Consider the following 23,048-nt stretch of genomic DNA (forward strand, 5'->3'; position numbering starts at 1 on the left):
CTTAGTTAGCACTTGAAGAAAGAGAACCAAACCAAGTTCTACTCCCTGAGAAGATCTTTACTTATCTTCAGAAACTAGGATGAAGAGAGAACCAGGTCATGACTGAAGAATAGCTTCGAAGGGGCCACATCATAAGGTGTTCATAGCTGTGGGTGCAGATCATACAGATAAATTCATGGCTTATTAAACCAGAAGCCCAATCGCACTGGAACTCTGCCAGTCTGGCAGCCATTCCCAAACCCAACCATAAGAATCTAACTCAAGGAAGTCAAGGTTGTATAAATATCAGGCTACCATACATGGGAAATAAAAACTTCAAAATGAGTTATTTAGATAAGACTTTGGAAAGACAACACCAACAACGAAAGTAAAAGATAAAGATAGTAAGACAGAAGGGCTGGGGATTTAGCTAAGTGGTTTCCCTGCCTGCTGCGCAAGTGCAAGGACCGGAGCTCGATTCCTGGTACCAAAAGAAAAAAAAAAAGGACAGAAGTAAAAAAACAACAAACATTTTGGCACAAATGTCTGTTACTGCCTTGAACATCCTGTGCAAGTGCTCACTGAATGAATGAGTTGAAAATCATCCCTCTCCCACACCCATACAGAAGGATAGAACCCACAAAAACATAAAGACAGCTCCTGAGGAGAATAAACAGTTACCTAAAGATCAAGAAAGAGAGGACATAAGAATTTATAGTAAAGCAATAATATGGAAGAAAAGCAAGAGATTCGATTTAATTGAAGAATTCAACAAAATTTAAAACATTTTTAATTTTTATTGGTACATATTTGTAGTATATAATGATTATATTTCTTTTTTATTAATGATATTGGTACATTTAAGGTATACAGTATAATGACATTCATCATTGGAAATTTGAACCTTTACATAATCCATCTTGGTTCTTATTTTTTCCTCATTCCCCTGCCCTCCCTTCAACCCCTCTACCCCTCCCTATCTACAAAGACTTTGTTTCCATTTTTTTTTCTCATATTAATGCCATTACCTTCTTTCCTTTCCCCTACCCTTTCCATTCCCCCTTCCCCTTTGCACCATTTCTTCCTATTTCACATTACCTATTATACATTTTAGTCCTTATTTACACTTTCAGTTTCTCACACTAGAGAAACTATTGAGTTATTTACATGTGTTTCCTATTTATTTCACTGAAGAGTATTGCCCGAATGTGCATCCATTTAACTATAAATGTCTCTAATTTCTCATTCTTTATGGCTAATACTCCATTTTATAAAAATAACAACAACTCATTTTCTTTATCCAGGCTCCAGTTGATGGGCAATTGGGTTGTTTCCAAGTTTTAGCTATCACGAATTGTGCTGCTATGAACATGGGTGCACATATATCACTGTGGTATGATTCTTTTAATTCTTTGGGGAAGATACCCAGCGGGGAAATAGCTGGGTCAAATGGGACTTCCAGTCCTAGTTCTTTGAGGTATCTCCATACTGATTTCCATGGTGGTTGCACCAGTTTACACTCCCACCAGCAGTGGAGCAGTGTTCCTCTTTCCTCACAGCCCCGCCAGCATTTGTTATTGGTTGATTTCATGATGGCAGCCATTCTTTCTGGGGTGAGGTAGAATCTCAGTGTTGTTTTCATTTGCATCTCTTGAATGACCAGTGATGTTGAACATTTTTTCATATGTTTTTTACTATTTCTACTTCTTTGTCTGAGAAATGTCTGTTCGTTTCAGATGCCCATTTTTGGATTGGGTCTTTAAATTTGGGAGGTCTGATTTTTTAAAATTCTTTTTATATTTGAGATAGCAGACCTTTGTCTGAAGGACAGCTGGTGAAAATTTTTTCCCACATTGTGGGTTGTCGCCTCACACTGTTGTTGGTTGCTCTTGCCGTGCAGAAGCTTTTTAGTAAGAAGAGATCCCACTTGTTGATTATTTGTGCTAGTTCACGGGCAACTGAGGTTTTGTTCATAAAATCTTTTCCTACACCAATGTCTTCAAGAGTTCTACCTAATCTCTGTTCCAGATGGTTCAGCGTTTCTGTTTTAGTACTTAGATCTGTAATCCATTTCAATTTTAGTTTAGTGCATGGTCAGTGATATAGGTCTAGTTTTCATCTTTGGCAAGTTGAAACCCAATTTTTCCAGCACCATTTATTAAAGAGGCTATCTTTCCTCCAGTGAGGGTGTTTGGCTCTTTTGTTGAAGATGAGGTGGCTGAGTGTGTCTGGAGTTTTTTCCGCATCTTCTAATCTGTTCCACTGGTCCTCAGGTCTGTTTCTTTGCCAGTACCATGCTGTTTTTATCACAGTGGCTTTATAGTATAGTTTCAACTTGGGGATTGTGATACCCCCACCTTGTCTTTATTGCCTAGTATGGGTTTTGCTATTCTAGGTCTCTTCTTATTGCAAATGAATTTTTGGATTGTTTTCCCCAGGTCTGTGAAGTATGCTGCTGGAATTTCAATTGAGATTGCATTGAATCTATATAGCAGTTTTGGAAGTATGGCCATTTTCACTATGTTGATACTTCCTACCTAGGAGCAAGGGATGTCTTTCCATTTTCTGATATCCTCTTCAATTTCTTTTTTCAGAGTGCTGTAGTTTTCAAAGTAGAGGTCTTTGATTTCTTTTGTTAGGCTGATTACTAGGTATTTCAATTTTTGGATGCTATTGTGAAAGGAATTGATTGCCCCATTTCTCTCTCAGTGAGTCTGTTTTTTGTGTACAGAAAAGCTATTGATTTTTGTGTGTTGACTTTGTATCTGGCTACTTTACTGAATTTGGTTTTTAAGTCTAGAAGACTTTTGGTAGAGTTCTTAGGGTCTTCTATATAGAGTATCATGTCATCTGCAAATAATGGCATTTTGACTTCTTCGTATCCTATCTTTATTCCTTTTATTTCTTTCTCTTGTCTAATTGCTGTAAGTAATGTTTCAAAAACTATATTGAACAGTAGTGATGATAGTGGACATCCTTGCCTTGTTCCTGATTTTAGTGTGAAGGATTTCAGTTTTTGACCACTGAGTATGATATTGGCTATTGGTGTTTCATAGATTGTTTTATCAGATTGAGGTAGAGTCCATCTATTCCAATTTTTTGTAGGGTTTTTATCATGAATGCATGTTGGATTTTGTCACATGCTTTTTCTGCATCTATTGAAATGATCATATGGTTTTTGTCCTTTGTTCTATTAATATAGTGTATTATTGATTATAGTGTATTTATTGATTTGCGAATGTTGAACCATCCCTGCATCCCTGGGATGAATCCCACTTGGTTAGGGTACATGATCTTCTTGATGATCTTCTGCATTCTATTTGCTAGTATCTTATGAAGGATTTTTGCATCTATGTTCATTAGTGAGATTGGCCTATAGTTCTCTTTTTCCGTTGGGTCTTTCTCTGCTTTGGGGATCAAGGTGATGCTTGCTTCCAGGAATAAATTCAGGAGTATTGCTTCCCTTTCAATTTCATTGAAGAGTTTAAACAGTAGTGGCAGTAGTTCCTCTCTAAATGTCTTGTAGAATTCAGCAGTGAAGCCATCAGGACTCAGGCTTTTCTTAGTTGGTAAGTTTTTAATTACGTTTTCAATTTCATTGATTGATATTGGGTTGTTTAGAATTTTTAGGTCTTCTTCGTTCAACTTTGGTAATTCATATGTATCTAGGAATCTGTCCATTTCTTCTGTATTTTCCATCTTATTGGCATATAGGTTCTGGAAGTAGGTATTGATGATCCTCTGGATTACTGCTGTGTCTGCTGTAATTTCACCTTTTTCATTCCTAATTGCATGGATTTGGGCATTTTCTTTCCCTTTTTTGATAAGGTTGGCTAAGGATTTGTCAATTTTGTCTGTTCTTTTGAAGAACCAAATCTTGGCTTCATTGATTTTTTTTTTGTATTGTTCTCTTAGTCTCCATTGCATTGATTTCTGCTCTGATATTTATAATTTCCTCCCTTGTATGGGCTTTGGGTTTGTCCTGCTCTTCTTTTTCTGGAAGCTTGAGGTTCAGCATCAGGTTGTATAATTGAACTCACTCTGTTTTCCTAATATGAGTATTCACTGCTATGAATTTCCCTCGTAAGACTGTTTTCATTGTGTCCCATAGATTCTGATATGTTGTATTGGCATTGTCATTTTGTTGTAGGAACTGTCTGATTTCTTCTTTAATTTCCTTTGTGACCCATTGGTTATTCAGAAGTGTGTTGTGCAGTTTCCATCTGTTTATGAAATTCTTGTGGTTTCTTTTGCTATGGATCTCCAATTTCATCACCCTATGGTTCCCCCCCACCATCCCATATTTTATTTCCCTTCAGCCCTTTCCAATGCTAGCTATTTTGGCTTCATATCCCATGCTTTCAGGTCCTGAAGGTGGAAATGAACATTCTTCTTGTTTCTCACTGTTGCTTCTCTTTTAGAATGCTAGGCCCTTGAGGTTACATATGAACTGTTTTCATTTTCTTTCTTCCTAGTAATTCTAGGAACGATGGAAGATTTTAGCCACTGGCTCCCTGCATGTTCTTTCACCACTGCTCCTGTCATCACTTCTCATGACTTCATCGTCTATGTAGATCATTGGTTCTCAATTTTAGTGACACATTTGAATCACTTGGGATGTTTTAAAATTTACTTATGTTTAACCATTCCCACAAGCCGTACAAGTACTTGATTTAATTAGTCAAAGTAGGATTTATGCCTTAGAGATTTTTTTGGGAGGGGGAGGACTCATGATTTGAATGTGCAAGGAGGGTTAAGTACTACTTAAATCAGTATATCTTCTCATTTTCCTTAAATCAGTTGTACAGTGAGACTCACTCACTCTGACATCTCTTTCTCCCTGCAACCCACCATTACACTCTTTTATTCCCATGCTTATGCCCTAGATCTCATCATTACCAGTAACCTATATCTTCTTTTCCATTATCCCACTGTTTTTTTTTTTGGTACTGAGGATCAAACTTGGGACCTTGTGCTTGCAAGGCAGGCAGCGGAACCACTGAGCTAAATCCCCAGCCCTGTTATCCCACTTTTTGATATCCTCATCATCTTTTCCTGACTCCTCTCTCAAGTTCAACACCATCCCAATATGTATTGATCCACCCTTGACATTTCCCTATCTCTTCCTCTTATCTTCTTATTCTGCTTATATTTCACAGCTTGTCACCCCAACTCCCTTATATGCTTGGGTAGTAGTGAAAGAACTCTCCCTTGTATATCCTTGGCAGACCCGAACCCTGTTTATATTCACCATCTGCCTAATCTACATCTGCCCTTAAGCAGCTAAATTGAATGGGAGAAAAACACATTGACTTTACATGTATGGCCATAAATGTCTAGTGAGCTCTCAGTACTGTAGAGCAATTTTTCCACATTTCATTGACTCTGGTCAGTCTCCCATCCACTTTTCCAGATGATTACTTTATATCATCTCTCTTTTTAAACCTCAGCACTGTCTCCAAGTCCTTACATCCAGACTGATGATTATTTGAAACAACAGCTTAAAGATGACATGTAAGAGAGTAATGAAATACATTTTGAGTTGAAAAGTAAACTAGGGCCGGGGATTTAGCTCAATGGTTCTGGCGCCTGCCTTGCAAGCGCATGGTCCCAAGTTTGATCCCTGGTACCGAAAAAAAAAAAAAAAAAAAAAAAGAAAAGAAAAGTAAACTAAATGAACTTAGTTTGTATTTAATTAGGCATTCTTCCAGTTTGTTTAAAATTCACTTAGCCATAGCACTTTTGTTCACTTATTTGAGGAATATTTATAGAATATCGACTGCACCGAGTACTAGGAACACAGTGATGAAAAAGAAGAGATAAACTCTACCTTTTCAAAACAAACATTTAGTCTGAACTGAGGTATAGGTATAGTGATATCTTTTCTTATAAAAGAATATTTATAGCTTCTAAATCCTATTTCTTGAAACACTCTGGCAGGAGGTAGAATCTCCCTGTAGCTCGGTTGGAAACTGCACAATTAGACACTGACTTGCTTGAAGATCTGTACTCATATTCACCTGTTATATACCATAAAGAAGGGCTGAGAGCAAAGCCAGGGACTTGCTGAACTATAAGAGTCTTCCAGATTATATGCTCCTTATGCCCCCAATGTCAAGGCCCAAATCATCATTGGTCCACTGGCTATTATTTTACTTTCCCTTGTAGAAGGTTTTTTTTTGTTTGGCTTGTTGTTTTTTCCTCCAGTACCAGGAACCAAACTCAGGACCTTGCTCTTGCCAGGCAGGTGTGGCGCCACTGAGCTAAATCCTCAACCCTTCCACTGACTATTCTGAATGAATAAAAACAAAAAACATTTCTGTGGTGAAGTGCTGGTGAAAGGACAGAAAGGGAGAGACAAAAGACTAATTATAAGAAAATAAATCTCAAAATCTGCACTCCTTATATGCCAGAACTATTGTGTTATGTGTATTGTTATGCTTTATTTTTGTAAAAACTCTGGAGTAGGTATTATCATAATTTTAAGATGAGAGAGTTTAGGTCAAAAACCACTGAAGGGCATGTTACATAACAAGTACATACTAGATCTGTGATTGAAGTCCAAGTCTTTCAAACTCCAGGCCTAGCACAACTTTTATATACTTCCAGGCTAGTAGAATAGTATCTAAAGAAGTGGGAAATGGAAAGAATAACTGTGGAAGAATGTGTGAATGTATTAAAAATATGCTAAAATGCTAGTGAATAAACCCATCTAATGTCATCTAAACTTGGAACTGCCTAACTTGATTAGTTGCTAGGCCCTCAGCTATTCCAAATGCAGTTTGCTTTTCTTTACCATCTTCTACTCTGTGCTCCTACTAGGAATTGGTTCAAGCTTACCATATCTTCTGAGTATGTATAATTGTAACAGACTGAATTTCTTATCTCAGTTTTTCATCATGCTGTGATAGATTTGCATCACTCTCTCATCTTCCTCTTGGGTTAGTGATTTATGTTTTTTCTACCCTGAGACTTGGGTTTAGATGTGTCTTGCTTTGGTCGATGGGATGTTGGTGACAGAGCAGAGACCAGAAATATGCCTGAGTGGCTCTCATTTCCCTCCCATGCACTTGAGTTTCAGGAGAACATGTCCCAGATAGCTGTTTCCCCATCAGATAGCATAAAACACTTAGAACAGACTGTAGCCATGTGCCACAGCCAGCCAATCCATACCCTGAAAGACTAGACTAGCTAAACCACTCCACTTACAGATCAATGTAAGAATGAATGCTAGTTGTTGTAAACTGTGAGTTGTAAGGATCTTTTGTTAGTAATATTGTGTCTCCAGGTGACATGATGGACACATAAAATTACTAGAAATGTATAAAGAAGAAAAACATCGTACCCTATCTTTATTCTTTCTGATTTATCCAGGCAAGAAGTAAGAATGGAAAGGCCATGACTTAGGGATTTGAATACATGACCTGAGCACATGTAAGAGAACTGTTGCTGAGTGTTTATTTGCTGGACCAGGGTAAGTTGAAGATGAGGGGTGGAGGAGCATCCTGCCAGTGGTAGAGCGCTTTCTTAGCCAGCCTCATGAGCTTAGCCCTAGGAGCCAATCGAAGGCTGCCTGTCAATGGAAACAGAGTAAAGAACAAAGGATTAAAGCAATGGTTGTCTTGGCTCCTTGCTTTGCAGCTTTACAAATGAAAGGAGTAAACTGCTAAATATAGTTGTTATATTACTAATTGACTTCATCTCATTTTTTTTTTATAGAATGGTATTTTCAGACAAATAGGGCTTAGGCTTTCTTAGATATACTGGTATATACTTTGCTTATGAAGTAAGCTGTAGATTAAAGTCATTGGAACAAAGTACTAAAAATGAAAGTGCTCGAGGCAAGTTTAGTTTCAGTCTAGATCATTCCCTGGTGAAGGATTTACCACAGAAATATATTATTCAGTGTTATGCAGGTGGGGATTTACTATAATATTTAATAAAAACACATATGGGCTTATCATGAAATGTGCTAGTGTGATGTGTGCGACACCTCTAAGGAATTTGGCACTAGCACTAAAGCTCTGCTATATGATGACAAAGATGCTGGGATGAAGTGATTTACTTCAAGAATCACAGCTATTTGGTTTATACAGTCAACAGCAGAAACAGCATTTTAGCTCACTTAAAAATATCCATCTGTTGTTCCCAGTTTTAAGTCATCTTCTGATAGATTTAAACCATTTTCTGTTAGATTTCTTCATTTGGATACCTCTTTTATTGACTTTTTAAATACTTGGACTTCTTAGTTGGAAAATTGTACCAGCAGTGGGGGATTGTTTTGCTACTTGGGAATGTAAAATATTCATCTCATGATTGTGAGAGGAGGAAAAGTTTTCAGAAAAATTCCTTTATTTATGTGCAGGCTAATTTTATAGTTTTAAAAGTTGCATACCTTATTTCTATAAGCGTAGTCAACCAATGCTACCACTGTTTTCGGGAAGAAATAATAATGTCATGGAAGGGGACCAAGAAATGAAAGGACTAGGGAGAGAGGGAACGGGTAGAGGGAAAAAAAGAATGAAGATGTATTATTGTACATGTACCAACTTCCCATTAATCATTTTATACAGGAAACATGTACTAATAAAAACAGAAACTCAGAAACTTCATCGTATTGCAATTCTTCCTCATACAAGCTCTGAGTCTAGCTTACAACAAAATACTTGGATATTGAGATAACTAACACCCCTTAGTTAGGACTCAAAATATTCCACCTGAAATTCAAGGATACAATATTACTTTCTTGTACTAGTTTCTACTGTAGCTGTAACAAATGACCATAAATTAAGTGCCTTGAAACAACACCCAAGTGTCTTTCAGTTTTGCAGATCGGAAGCTTGATGAGGATCTAAAATCAAGGTATTGGCAGGGTTGCATTTCTTCTGGAGAATCTAGGGGAGAATCTGTCTACTTGACTTTTCCAGCTTTCAGAGGCTACCCAGTCCTTTGCCTTGTGTCCTTCTTCCATCTTCAAAGCCAGCAGTGGCCAGTTAAATCTTTCTCACATGTCATCCTGACCCTATTTTCTCCCTCTTCCACATTTAATAACTCTTGTGACTGCACTGGGAAGACCCAGATAATCCAGGACAATCTCTCTGTTTTAAGGTCAGTTTATTAGCAAACTTTCTTCCATTTGACATTTTAACTCCTCATTACCATATAAGTTAACATATACACAGTCTGGGGGGTTAGGATGTGAACATCTTTTGGAGGCATTATTCTATCTACCACACTCCCTTTGTATGATTGTTATGAGAATTAAAATTAAGCAATGCACATATAAATGTAGCTTATAGCAAATGATTAATAAATGTTAGTTAAAATTACTACTTTGTAGATTCATAAATCTGAAGTGTGTTTCTGCAGACTGAATGCTCATCAAACACAAATACTACCACACCTCACAATCAGGTAAGTATTCATGGAGACTGGATTTTGGAAACTCCATCTAAAAAAATTATTAGCACATGTTTGTAGTACATAATGATTACATTCATCGTGGGGAGTTGGTACAGGTACATATTTTAATTCTTTTTACATCTCCTTCCCCATCCTTCCCCCATCTCCTGGTTCTCTTCCCATTTGCAAAAGCAAACTTCAAAATCTTAAGCAGACTCTGCTGCTAGGGGCATTTAGGACCTGCATAAAGAATTGATTCAAGCAAGTAGGAAATGTTATGATTTGCAGGACATGATCTGCATTGAGAGGATGATCATTTAGACATGAACAGCAGTTGAACTTTCAGTGCCTAAAGGGACAAAATAGAATAACAATATAGGTTGGTGTTTGAAAGCCATAGGAGACAAAGAAGATTTCCAGATCATTAATGTGGCTCCAAATGGCGTACTTGGATGGCATCAAGAACCATACCTTGCTAATGAATAAAGAAGGTAGACTCCACCATAGTTGAGGTATCTTATGAAAAATATCTTGGTGAAAGGTGTCTTGACAACTGGGATCCAGCTAAGGGCAACCTAATGCCTAACTGGGCTAATGTAATACACAATAGGAAACTAAAGTACAGGGCCAGTGTTGGACCATAGAGCAAATAAACCAGTTGCTGAGCAAAGAAATCATCCTGGTAGGATCATCGTGGCGCACCAACTAGTCTGTTTAGGGAAACAGGACTATCTGTAGATTGAATCAGTGGGTGAGTCTGAATCTGCACCTCTGAAGCTATGTAGCTAACTAAACCTCGGGAAAGACAAGTGAGTGAGATGACACTACATTAATATAACAGTTTAACATTACTCAGTGCTGTATTTTGAATGTGCTCTCCAGGAAGCATGTGTTAGAAACTTACTCCCCAATTCAAGGATGTTGGGAAGCAGGGTCTAATGATAGGTGATTAGACCATAAAAACTCTACTATCGTAAATGGATTTATGCTGTTATTGAGGGGATAGGTTTGTTATAAAAGGGTGAGCTGGGTCTCCTTCTCTCACTTTCTCACCTTCTACCATGCGATGACACAGGAAGACAGCCTTGGCCTGATGTCAGCACCTTGATATTAGAATTCTCAGTCTTGAGAACTGTGAGAAGTAAATATATTTTCTTTGCAACTTACCCAGTCTCTAGTATTCTGTAACAGCAGTGCAAAATAGACTAGGATAGTCATTAATTTTGCAAATACTTGCTAAACTCTGTGGGTATGTTGAGGAGTCTAAGGAAAAGGTGGTGCAAGGAGTACAGGTTTCATTTTACAAACCAATTACATTTAAATTCTCCTAAAGTTTTAAGAGTCAACCTGAAACAAGTTACAAACCTCTGTGAGCCTTGGGTTCTTCATCTGCAAATTTATGTACAAACTTTTGAAGGTGAAATGATTTGTTAAAGCACTAAGAACGTTGTAGCACATAGAAACTCAGTACATGATAAATGTATACCACTTTGACAATTGAAGATACATTTCTTTTTAAAAACTTTTAAGTGGACCTACCTGTCGGACTCCGGACTCCTGCCGCGTCGCTTCCCTTTCCGTGGGTCAGGGCCAGTCCAGTCCAGAACCACAGCCCCCTTTTCAGTCCTAGTTCGCCCGAAACCCGGAATCAGGCTGGAAAATGAGGAAGGGGGGTGTGGCGGCTTGAAAGCTATCCTGCTTTCCTCCCGAGTTGGACCATGGATTCAATTTTAGTCTTTGAGAGGGAAGTGAGGTTGGGGATTTTTATTTTTAATTTTGGAAAGAAGCAGGTTGACTCTAGGGTCCTTCATAGCAAGAGGATTTAACTTGATGCTGCTCCCATGTTTGAAAGAAGTCAAAAAAAAAAAAAAAAAAAGTCCTACCTAGCAAAATTTACGTAACCTCTTAAGTAGAAAATTGCGATAGTTTTCGTTGTGTGTCAAGCTTTCTCTAGGCGAAGCTCCCAGGGTAGCTAGGTTTTAGGTTTGAAACAGATGTAGAATCCAAAGGCAGCACAAAAAACAGCCACCGATTTTGCTATGCCTCAGAGCTGCGAGGAACTCATTATACAATGACAAATGGAGGCAGCATTAATAGTTCTACACACCTACTGGATCTTTTGGATGAACCAATTCCAGGTGTTGGTACATACGATGATTTCCATACTATTGATTGGGTGCGAGAGAAGTATAAAGACAGAGAAAGGCATGGACAGATCAACAACAAAAAGAAAGAATCAGAATGGGAAATGACAAAAAGTTTGTATGACTCATGGTCGGGATGGCTAGTAGTAACACTGACAGGGCTGGCATCAGGAGCATTGGCTGGATTTAATAGACATTGCTGCTGATTGGATGACTGACCTAAAGGAAAGAATTTGCCTTAGTGCATTATGGTACAACCATGAACAGTGTTGGGGATCTAATGAAATTTAAACAGAGGGATAAATGTCCGCAATGGAAAACATGGGCAGAATTAATCAAAGGTCAAGTGGAGGGTCCTGGTTCTTTTTTTTTTTTTTTTTTTTTTTTGGTTAAATTCTTTTATTGGTACATTGTAGGTATACAACACAATTACATTTCTCATTGGGGATTGTACATTTACATAATGCATCTTGTTTCTTATTTTTTCCCCATTCCTAGCCCTCCCTTCACTCCCTCCACCCTTCCCTATTTACAAAGACTTTATTTCCATTTTTTCCATTTCTCATTTTTCCTTTCCCTTCTTTCCTTTCCCCTGCCCCTCCCACTACCCCTACCCCTTTGGACCTTTTCTTCCTATTTTGCATTGTCGATTATTCATTCTAATCAATGGTACATTTTAGGTATACAATATAATGACATTCATCATTGGAAATTTGCACCTTTACATAATCTCTCTTGGTTCTTATTTTTCACCCTTGCCCGGCCCTTGCTTCAACTCCTCCATTCCTCCCTATTTACAAAGATTTTGTTCCTATTTTTCCATTTTCTCATATTAATCCCATTCCCTTCTATCCTTTCCCCTAGCCCTCCCACTTCCTTCCCCTTTGCCCCTTTTCTTCCCATTTCACATTACCTATTATACATATTAGTCCTTATTTACACTTTCAGTTTCTCACACCAGAGAAACTATTTGGTATTTATACATGTGTGTCCTATTTATTTCACTTAAGAGTATTGCCTCAATGTGCATCCACTTAGCTATAAATGTCTCTAATTTCTCATTCTTTATGGCTGAGTAGTACTCCATTTTATAAAAAAAAAACCCCACATTTTCTTTATCCAGTCTCCAGTTGATGGGCATTTGGGCTGTTTCTAAGTTTTAGCTATCACAAACTGTGCTGCTATGAACATGGGCACACATATATCACTGTGGTATGATGCTTTTAATTCTTTGGGGAAGATCCCCAGCAGTGGAATAGCTGGGTCAAATGGGACTTCCAGTCCTAGTTCTTTGAGGTATCTCCATACTGATTTCCACAGTGGTTACACCAGTCTACACTCCCACCAGCAGTGGAGCAGGGTTCCTCTTTCCCCACAGCCCTGCCAGCATTTGTTATTGGTTGATTTCATGATAGCAGCCATTCTTTCTGGAGTGAGGTGGAATCTCAGCATTGTTTTCATTTGCATCTCTCGAATGACCAGTGATGTTGAACATTTTTTCATGTATTTATTTGGTATTTCTACTTCTTTGAGAAATGTCTGTTCATTTCAGATGCCCATTTTCAGATTGAGTCTTTAAATTTGGGAGGTGTGATCTTTTTATGTTCTTTATACATTGGAGATAGTAAGCCTTTGTCTGAGGAAGAGCAGGTGAAGATTTTTTTCCCACATTGTGGGTTGTCTCTTCATACTGCTGGTGGTTTCTCTTGCTGTGCAGAACCTTTTTAGTATGAAGAGATCCCACTTGTTGATTGTTTGTGCTAGTTCACGGGCAACTGAGGTTTTGTTCATAAAATCTTTTCCTACACCGATGTCTTCAAGAGTTCTACCTAACCTCTGTTCCAACTGGTTCAGAGTTTCTATTTTAATATTTAGATCTTTAATCCATTTTGATTTTAGTTTAGTGCATGGCAAGAGATATAGGTCTAGTTTTAATCTTTGTCAAGTTGAAACCCAATTTTTCCAGCACCATTTATTAAAGAGGCTATCTTTCCTCCAGTGAGGGTGTTTGTCTCCTTTATCGAAGATGAGATGGCTGAGTATGTGTAGTGTTGTTTCTGCATCTTCTAATCTGTTCCACTGGTCCTCAGGTGTGTTTCTTTATCAGTACCGTGCTGTTTTGATAACAGTAGCTTTGTAGTAGAGTTGCAGGTTGGGGATTGTGATACCCCCTGCCATGTCTCTGTCACCTAGAATTGCTTTTGCTATTCTAGGTCTCTTCTTGTTCCAAATGAATTTTTGGATTGTTTTCTCAAGGTCCCTGAAGCATGCTCCTGGGATCTCAATTGGAATTGCATTAAATCTACATAGCAGTTTTGGAAGTGTGGCCATTTTCACTCTATTAATCCTTCCTACCCAGGAGCAGGGGATGTCTGTCCATTTTCTGATATCATCTTCAATCTGTCTTTTCAGAGTGCTATAGTTTTCAGAGAAGAGGTCTTTGATTTCTTTCGTTAGGTTGATTCCTAGGTATTTCAGTTTTTTGGATGCTATTGTGAAAGGAATTATTTGCCCTATTTCTCTCTCAGTGAGTCTGTCATTGGTGTAGAGGAAAGCTATTGTTTTTTGTGTGTTGACCTTGTAACCAGTTACTTGACTGAATTTGGTTACTAAGTCTAGAAGACTTTTGGTGGAGTTCTGGGGGTCTTCTATATAAAGTACCATGTCATCTGCAAATAATGACAATTTGACTTCTTCATTTCCTATCTTTATTCCTTTTATTTCTTTCTCTTGTCTAATTGCCGTGGCTAATGTTTCCACTGCTATATTGAACAAGAGTGGTGATAGTGGACATCCTTGTTTTGTTCCTGATTTTAGTGTGAAGGATTTCAGTTTTTGACCATTTAATGTGATTTTGGCTGTTGGTTTTTCATAGATGGCATCTATCAGTTTGAGGTAGAGACCATCTATTCCAGTTTTTTGTAGGGTTTTTATCATAGATGCATGTGCTTTTCTGTGTCTATGGAGATAATCATATGGTTTTTGTCCTTGGCTCTATTGATATAGTGTATTACATTGATTGATTTGCATAGGTTGAACCATCCCTGCATCCCTGGGATGAATCCCACTTGATCAGGGTGTATGATCTTCTTGATGATCTTCTGCATTCTGTTTGCCAGTATCTTATTAAGGATTTTTGCATCTATGTTCATTAGTGAGATTGGCCTATAGTTCTCTTTTTCACTTGGGTCTTTCTCTGCTTTGGGGATCAAGGTGATGCTTGCTTCCAGGAATGAATTTGGGAGTATTGCCTCCCTTTCAATTTCACTGAAGAGTTTAAACAGTAGTGGCAGTAGTTCCTCTCTAAATGTCTTGTAGAATTCAGCAGTGAAGCCATCAGGACCCGGGCTTTTCTTAGTTGAGAAGTTTTTAATTATGTTTTCAATTTCATTGGTTGATATTGGGTTGTTTAGAATTTTTAGGTCTTCTTCGTTCAACTTTGGTAATTCATGTATCTAGGAATCTGTCCATTTCTTCTGTGTTTTCCATCTTATTGGCATATAGGTTCTGAAAGTAGGTATTGATGATCCTCTGGATTTCTGTTGGGTCTGTTGTAGTTTTACCCTTTTCATTCCTAATTGCATGGATTATGGCCTTTTCTTTCCTTTTTCTGACAAGGTTGACTAAAGGTGTATCAATTTTGTTGATTCTTTCAAAGAACCAGCTCTTGGCTTCATTGATTTTTTTGTGTCATTCTCTTAGTCTCCATTGCATTGATTTCTCCTCTGATCTTTATAATTTCTTCCCTTGTATGAGCTCTGGGGTTGTCCTGATCTTCTTTTTCTAGAAGCTTGAGGTTCAGCATCAGGTTGTTTAATGGGGCTCGTTCTGTTTTCCTAATATGCATAGTCACAGCTATGAATTTTCCTCATAAGACTGTTTTCATTGTGTCCCATAGATTCCAATATGTTGTATTGTCATTGTCATTTAATTGAAGGAACTATCTGGTTTCTTCTTTAATTTCCTCTGTGACCCATTGGTTATTCAGAAATGTGTTGTTCAATTTCCACATGTTTATGAAATTTTTTGTTTCTTTTGCTGTGGATCTTCAATTTCATCCCACTATATTCTGATAATATACAGGGGATAACTTCAGTTCCTTTGCACTTACTTAAACATGTTCTATGTGTGAGTATGTGGTCTATTTTGGAGAATGACCCATGTGCAGCTGAGAAGAATGTGCATTCTGATTTTGTGGGGTGGAACACTCTGTAAACATCTGTTAAGTTCATTTATTCAAGAGTTCGATTGAGTTCTAGTATTTCATTACTTATTTTTTGTCTAGTTGATCTATCTGTTTGTGACAATGGGGTATCGAGGTCCCCCACTACAATTGTATTAGTGCATATATGACTTTTCATGTCCGTTAATATTTGTTTTATATAGTTGGGCATACTAGTGTACGGTGCATAGATATTTATGATTCTCATCTCTTCCTCTTGGATTCTTCCCTTTACAAGGATGTAGTATCCTTCTTCATCTCTCTTCATCAGTGTTGGTTTGAAATCTACTTGATCTGCCAAGAGGATAGCTACTCCTGCTTTTTTTCGGGTTCCCATCGCACAGAGTATTGTTTTCTACCCTTTAACTTTCAGTCTATGAGTTTCCCTTTGAATTAAGTGTGTTTTTTGTATACAGCATCTTGTTGGATTTTGCTTCTTGACCCATTCTGCCAGTCTATTTCTTTTGATTGGTGAATTGAGACCATTAATGTTGATGGTTATGACTGAAACGTATTGACTTGTCATTGCCATGACTTTTTCTTTTTGTTGGGTTCTCCCTCTTTACATTTAATTTCTTGTCATGCCAGATGGGTTCATTCTGCTTTGCTTCATGGGGTTGTGATCCTCAATGTCTGTTCCTAGGATATTGTGTAAAATTCTTTGGAGTGCTGGTTTGGTATTCACGATGTTCCTAAGGTGCTCTTTGTCATGAAAGTATCTTATTTCTCCATCCATTTTGAAAGATAGTTTTGCAGGGTACATCAATCTGGGTTGGAGGCTGTTTTCTTTTAGCGCTTGGAATATGTCACTCCCAGCTGTTCTTGCCTTGATGGTTTGTGTTGAGAAGTCTGCTGTGATTCTGATGGGCTTTCCTTTGCATGTGATTTGTTTCTTTTCTTTAACTGCTTGTAGAACTTTGTTCTTCTGTTGAGTTTCTGGAATCTTAACAATTATATGCCTATGTGTAGATTTTTTTTTGATCAAGGCTATTTGGAGTCTTATATGCCTCACTTATCTGTATGTCAAGTTCTTTTCCCATGCTTGGGAAATTTTCTGTCATTACTTCTGCAAAGAGTTTTTTTTATGTCATCTGCACTGTCTCCTGTTTCTTCATTGACTCTGATCAGTCTTATGTTATTCTTCTTTGCCTCGTCTAGCAGCTGATGGATTGATTTCTCCTGGTCCCTTATAATTTTGAAGCAATTTTTCTTTTCCTGGTCATTAATTGCAATCTTAATCTTATCTTCTATATCTGAAATTCTGTCCTCACATTGGCTCATTCTGCTGTGTTGACTTTCAGTGAAGTTTTTCATGTCCTGGAAATCTATTTGCATCTGTTTTATGGATTCCATTTATTTCCTATGTTGGAATTCCATCATGTTCTTCAGCTCCTCTCTAGATTTATTAAACATGTCTTGCACTAGGAGCATAATTTCTCCTGTTATTTGAGAAATTATTTCTGATTTCATTTTTTCCAGATCCCCTTTTGTTTCCAGTTCAGTGGGTCCAGGTGGTTGAGTATCAGAGTGTTCCATCTCATTTCCCTTTAGGGTTGCTGTAGGTGATCTGGAAGTCTGGTTTTGAGACTTATTTATGTGTTTTCTCATTTTGACTGGGCGGGTGGGGGGGTGCTGTTGGCGCTCGCGAGGATCACCTCCTCTGAGCTGAGAGAGGTGGGACAGGGGCTGGGAGTGGCGGTAGTGATGGTGGCCCAAAAGCCATTTTCTCTGGGCTGGGAGCAGTGGGAGGGGTGGTGGCCAGGAAGCCCCTTCCTCTGGACCAGGAGCAGTAGGATGGCGGCTCAGAAGCCCCTACCTCTGGGCCGGGAGCAGCGGGAGGGATGGTGGCCTGGAAGCCCCTTCCTCTGGGCTGGGAGCGGCGGGACAGAAGGCGGCCCAAAAGCCCTTTCCTCTGGGCTGGGAGCAGCGGGAGGGATGGTGGCCGGGAAGTCCCTTCCTCTGGACCAGGAGCAGTGGGACGGCGGCTCAGGAGCCCCTACCTCTGGGCCGGGAGCAGCGGGACTCAATACGGTGGTCTGGTGGTCTGGTGGATGTCCTCTGCATCTTTGTAGTGTGGAACCAGGTGGCTGTACAGAGGAGCGGGGTGGTTGGGGGGTGTCCAGTGGATTGTTGCTGGGGCACGGGCTGATTCGGTGCGTTCCACATGACTCGAGACCTCAGTAGGGCGTCCGCAGACCTGCCTGTCTGCAGCAGGCTGATTCGGCGTGTTCCGCACAACTCAGGGTCCTGGTTCTTACATCATGAATTATATAATGTATATCTTCTGGGTCTTGAGTTTTGCCTTCCTTGCAGTTTCCCTGGTAAAAGTATTTGCCCTGTATGCCTGTGGCTCTGGAATTCCAGAGATTAAAACTGTTTTGAGTGGATTCATCATCAGAGGTTACTTGGGAAAATGGACTTTAATGATTAAAACCATCACTTTCGTATTTGCTGTGGCATCAGGTTTGAGTTTAGGAAAAGAAGGTCCCCTGGTACATGTTGCCTGTTGCTGTGGAAATATCTTTTCCTCCTTCTTTCCAAAGTATAGCACAAATGAAGCTAAAAAAGGGAGATGCTATCGGCAACCTCAGCTGCAGGTGTTTCTGTGGCTTTTGGTGCACAGATTGGAGGAGTTCTTTTTAGTCTGGAGGAGGTTAGCTATTATTTTCCACTTAACACTTTATGGAGATCATTTTTTTGCTGCTTTAGTGGCTGCATTTGTTTTAAGATCCATCAATCCATTTGGGAACAGCCGTCTGGTCCTTTTTTATGTGGAGTATCATACACCATGGTACTTTTTTGAACTGTTTCCTTTTATTCTCCTTGGGTTATTTGGAGGGCTCTTGGGAGCCTTTTTCATTAGGGCAAATATTTCCTGGTGTCGATGAGGCAAATCCACCAAATTTGGAAAATATCCTGTTCTTGAAGTCATTATTGTTGCAGTCATTACTGCTGTGATAGCCTTTCCTAACCCATATATGAGGCTCAACACCAGTGAACTGATTAAAGAGCTTTTTACAGACTGTGGTCCCCTGGAATCCTCTTCTCTCTGTGACTACAGAAACGACATGAATGCCAGTAAAATTGTTGATGATATTCCTGATCATCCAGCAGGCGTTGGAGTGTATTCAGCTATATGGCAGTTATGCTTAGCACTCATATTTAAAATCATAATGACAGTATTCACTTTTGGCATCAAGGTTCCGTCAGGCTTGTTCATCCCCAGCATGGCCATTGGAGAGATTGCAGGAAGGATTGTGGGGATTGCAGTAGAACAACTTGCCTGCTATCACCATGACTGGTTTATCTTTAAGGAGTGGTGTGAGATCGGAGCTGATTGCATTACACCCGGCCTTCAAGCCATGTTTGATGCTGCTGTGTGCTTAGGTGGTGTGACAAGGATGACTGTCTCCCTGGTGGTTATTGTTTTTGAGCTTACTGGAGGCTTATTGGAATATATTGTTCCTCTTATGGCTGCAATAATAACCAGTAAATGGGTTGGCAATGCCTTTGGTAGAGAAGGCATCTATGAAGCACACATCCATTTAAATGGATACCCTTTCTTGGTTGCAAAAGAAGAATTCACTCATACCACCCTGGCAGCTGATGTCATGAGACCTCGGAGGAATGATCTTCCCTTAGCTGTCTTGATGCAGGACAACATGACAGTGGATGACATAGTGGATGACAATGGCTTTCCTGTCATAATGTCAAAAGAATCTCAGAGATTAGTGGGATTTGCCCTCAGAAGAGACTTGACAATTACAATAGAAAGCGCCAGAAAAAAGCAAGAAGGTATTGTTGGGAGTTCTTGGGTGTGTTTTGCACAGCACACCCCATCTCTTCCAGCAGAAAGTCCTCGGCCATTGAAACTGCACAGCATCCTCGACATGAGCCCTTTTACAGTGACAGACCACACCCCAATGGAGGTCGTGGTGGACATCTTCTGAAAGCTGGGGCTGAGGCAGTGCCTTGTCACACACAACGGACACCTGGTTGGCACTATAACAAAAAAAGATATCCTCCGTCATATGGCCCAGATGGCAAACCAAGACCCCGCTTCAATAATGTTTGACTGAACCCCATAGATGAGGAGAGAGAAGAAACAGAAGAGGAAGTTCATTTGTTGAATAGCACAACTCTTTAACCTGAGGGAGTCATCCACTTTCTTTTCCTCCTTAAAAGAAAAAACTAAAAAGGAAATATAAAAGCCAGGCTTTTGCATCATGGTTTGCAAATAATGCTGGTGGAATGGAGGAATTGTTTGGGAAGGAAAGGAGAGATATGTTTTCCTGGCTGTGAGCAGCAAATCAGCTCCTGTTGTTCTGCAATGGATGCATTCAGTGGAGGATGTGCTGTGATAGTGCAGGCTTGAGCCTCAATGGAGATGACGCTGGAGTCCTCGAGCACCTGGCCTGTTTCCAACACTGCAGAGACATGTTATCAGTCCCTATTTCTGAAGGGACGACTTTGACTTGAGCCATCTATAAGGCTGAAAGTTCTTGCCCTTTTTTTAATCAGAACTGTTCTGTTTAATTCATGAATTGTGTAGTTAAGCATTACCTTTCTACATTCCAGAAGAGCTTTTATTTCTCTCTCTCCTGAGCTGTAACAAAGCCTCTTAAATTGGTGTACCCTGTTGAAGCAGTCCTTTCTCATATTGAGATGTACTGTTATTTTACTGAGGTTTCATCACAAGAAGGGAGTGTTTCTTGTGCCATTAACCATGTAGTTTGTACCATCACCAAAAGCTTGGAGCAGTGGACACATACCATGTCAAAGGCTTGCCCAGCAGGTAAAATCTTGAGTGAAGTATGAACAAAATCTCCCAACTTGTGTGCTGTGTGGTTCAGAATGAAAAACAGTGAAAACTTTAAAGGATAAACAGGTTTTTTTTCCTCTCAGACTTTATGGATAATGTGACCTAGTCTTACGCAGATTTTCTATTTCTAATACTATTATGATATACAAGTGCTGTTCAGCATAATTAAACAAAAAGCTGCTTCTCAGTAAAGAGAAGGAAGTATTCTGTTTAACTGCATCTGGTATTAATTGCATGTTTAAACACTGGAATTTTTTTCTTGAAATTAAATCGTTCTTTTGTTTCCTCAAGAAGCAATAAAATGTAATTCATAACTTGCACTAAATGTACAATTCTTTTCTTAAAAATTTACCATCTTATTTATATTTTTATGGATTAAAATTTATAAAAATACATATCAGTTACTATCACACTTAAAAAAAACCAACTTTTAAGTACTTTAACCAGAACTCAAGACCTTTGTCCCTGTACAGAGGAAAGTGCTCCTTTCAGAGCTAAAGATAAATTCTGTGAAGTGAGCTTCCAGTTCCAAAGCCAACTTCTGCATTTGTATTTATCCTGTTTGGAATTTACTGAGCTTCTTGACCATTTGGATTAAAATTTTTAATAAAATTTGAAAAATTTTCTGCTAATATGTTTGTTTAGATACAGATATACACATTTTTTGTAATCCATTTTCCTTCTCTGCCAGTATTCTGGTTGCATGTATTAGATTACTTGATGTTGCTCCATAGAACACTGAAGCTTTGTTCATTTTTTTCAAATCTTTTTGTTTCATTTTTTTTTTTTTGGTACCGGGGATCGAACTTGGGACCTTGTGCTTTCGAGGCAGGTGGTGGAACCACTGAGCTAAATCCCCAGCCCTTTTTTCTAATCTTTTTTCTCTCTGTGTAATTAAGTTTGGATTATTTTTATTAAGTAGTATTCATATTCAATAATCCTGTGTTTGTTTGTTTTTTGTTTTGCCGGTAGGGGGGATCAAACTCGGGACTTTACACTTGCGAGGCAGTCGCGTTGCCACTGAGCTAAATCCCCGACCCCTCATTAATCCCGTTTTTTACTGTATTCAATTTACTAGTAATTTGGTCCATTGATAGTTTTTCTTTTTTCCCCCCCCTGGTACGGGGATCTATTCATTTTTAAAATTCACATATTAGATATTCAGTTTTAGGAATTCCATCTGTTCATTTTTGTTGTCATTGTTCTTTTAAATTTACAAAATTCTCCTAGAAATTCTCCTCTCCTACCAACTGAAACTATATATGAAATATTTGTCATTATTATTTTAAGGTTATTTTATGGACAAGCATTGTGGGGCTATTTTTCTTGACTTTGGAGAACTGCTTCTTTATATTATCTGTGTTTTTTCTTTCACTTCAAATTTTTTTTGGCTTGCTAGTACATGTGTGTAGTACATAATGTTTGCATTCCTTGTGCAGAGTTGGAACGTGTATAACGCATCTTGATTCCCTTTTTCATCCCCTTTCCCATCTCTCTTACTCTCTCCACCCATCCCTCGATTCCCTTCTTCTTTTTTTTTTCTTGGCAGTACATAATGTTTACACTCCTTGTGTGGAGTTGTTATAGGCACATAGCACATCTTAATTCTTTTTTTCATTCCTTATCTCTTCCCCCCATATCTTGATGCCCTGCCCTTTTGAAAACTATGTTCCTACTTCTTATACCTATCTGTCTTTTGGTTTTCTGAGACAGGGTCTCACTGTGTCATTCAGACTGGCCTTGAACTCACTATGTAGTCTAAGTTGGCCTCCAGCTTGCAGAGATCCTCCTGCCTCAGCCTTTCCCAAGTGCTGGGATTACAGGCATGTGCCACCGTGCCCAGCCTTCCTATGTCTAGCTTTTATTTTAATCTTTATTTTTACTATGGGTTTCTCATATAAGAGAAACCATGTGATATTTAAGCTTGTGTGTCTGAAAGAAATAAAAGAAAAAAGAAAGAGATGGTAATCATTTTAGGCACCTGTTATTATTGTAATTTCTGCTCTTCTTTCTCCTTTGCCAATACCACCTTTTCTTCTACTCTTTAGCAATGTAAAAAATATCTTGAAAGTCAAATAGAGACAGGCCATAGGCTCTAGTTTGCTAACTCTTACTCTAGAGTTTTGTTCTAGCAGATGGTTAAATGATAGGAAAATAATTTGTAAACTTCCAAAGCTTATTTTATAATTTTCTAAAACAGGCCTGTTTTTAGTTCAAGAGCAAATTGTATAGTCCTGGAATCTAGTCTTTACTTTTTAGGTGTAACTTTTCTGAAATTTCAATGGAAAATTCAACACGTTTACAGAGCCCTTTTAATTTGGCTGAACTTGAGCACAAAATTGTTTCTCTGCAGTGGTAGCTGCTGAAATATCAGACCAGTTCCCACAAGCTCTGTCTTTTAGCTTTTGCTTTCCCTTTGGCTTCTTTGGAGTCTCGGCTCACACACATGCAGTTGGGGAGTCATCCAAAGATTTGAAGG

General features: G+C 38.8%; 1 pseudogene; it reads left to right on the forward strand.

Annotated features, from left to right (window-relative positions):
• Window positions 1–3,445: 3,445 nt before the first annotated feature.
• Window positions 3,446–22,533, forward strand: LOC101699984 (H(+)/Cl(-) exchange transporter 3 pseudogene; annotated as a pseudogene).
• The last annotated feature ends 515 nt before the right edge of the window (window positions 22,534–23,048 follow it).

Source organism: Heterocephalus glaber, unplaced genomic scaffold (assembly GCF_053883595.1).
Source record: "Heterocephalus glaber isolate CG9 unplaced genomic scaffold, H.glaber_assembly_v1.0 deba00001481, whole genome shotgun sequence".
Lineage (NCBI taxonomy): Eukaryota > Metazoa > Chordata > Mammalia > Rodentia > Bathyergidae > Heterocephalus > Heterocephalus glaber.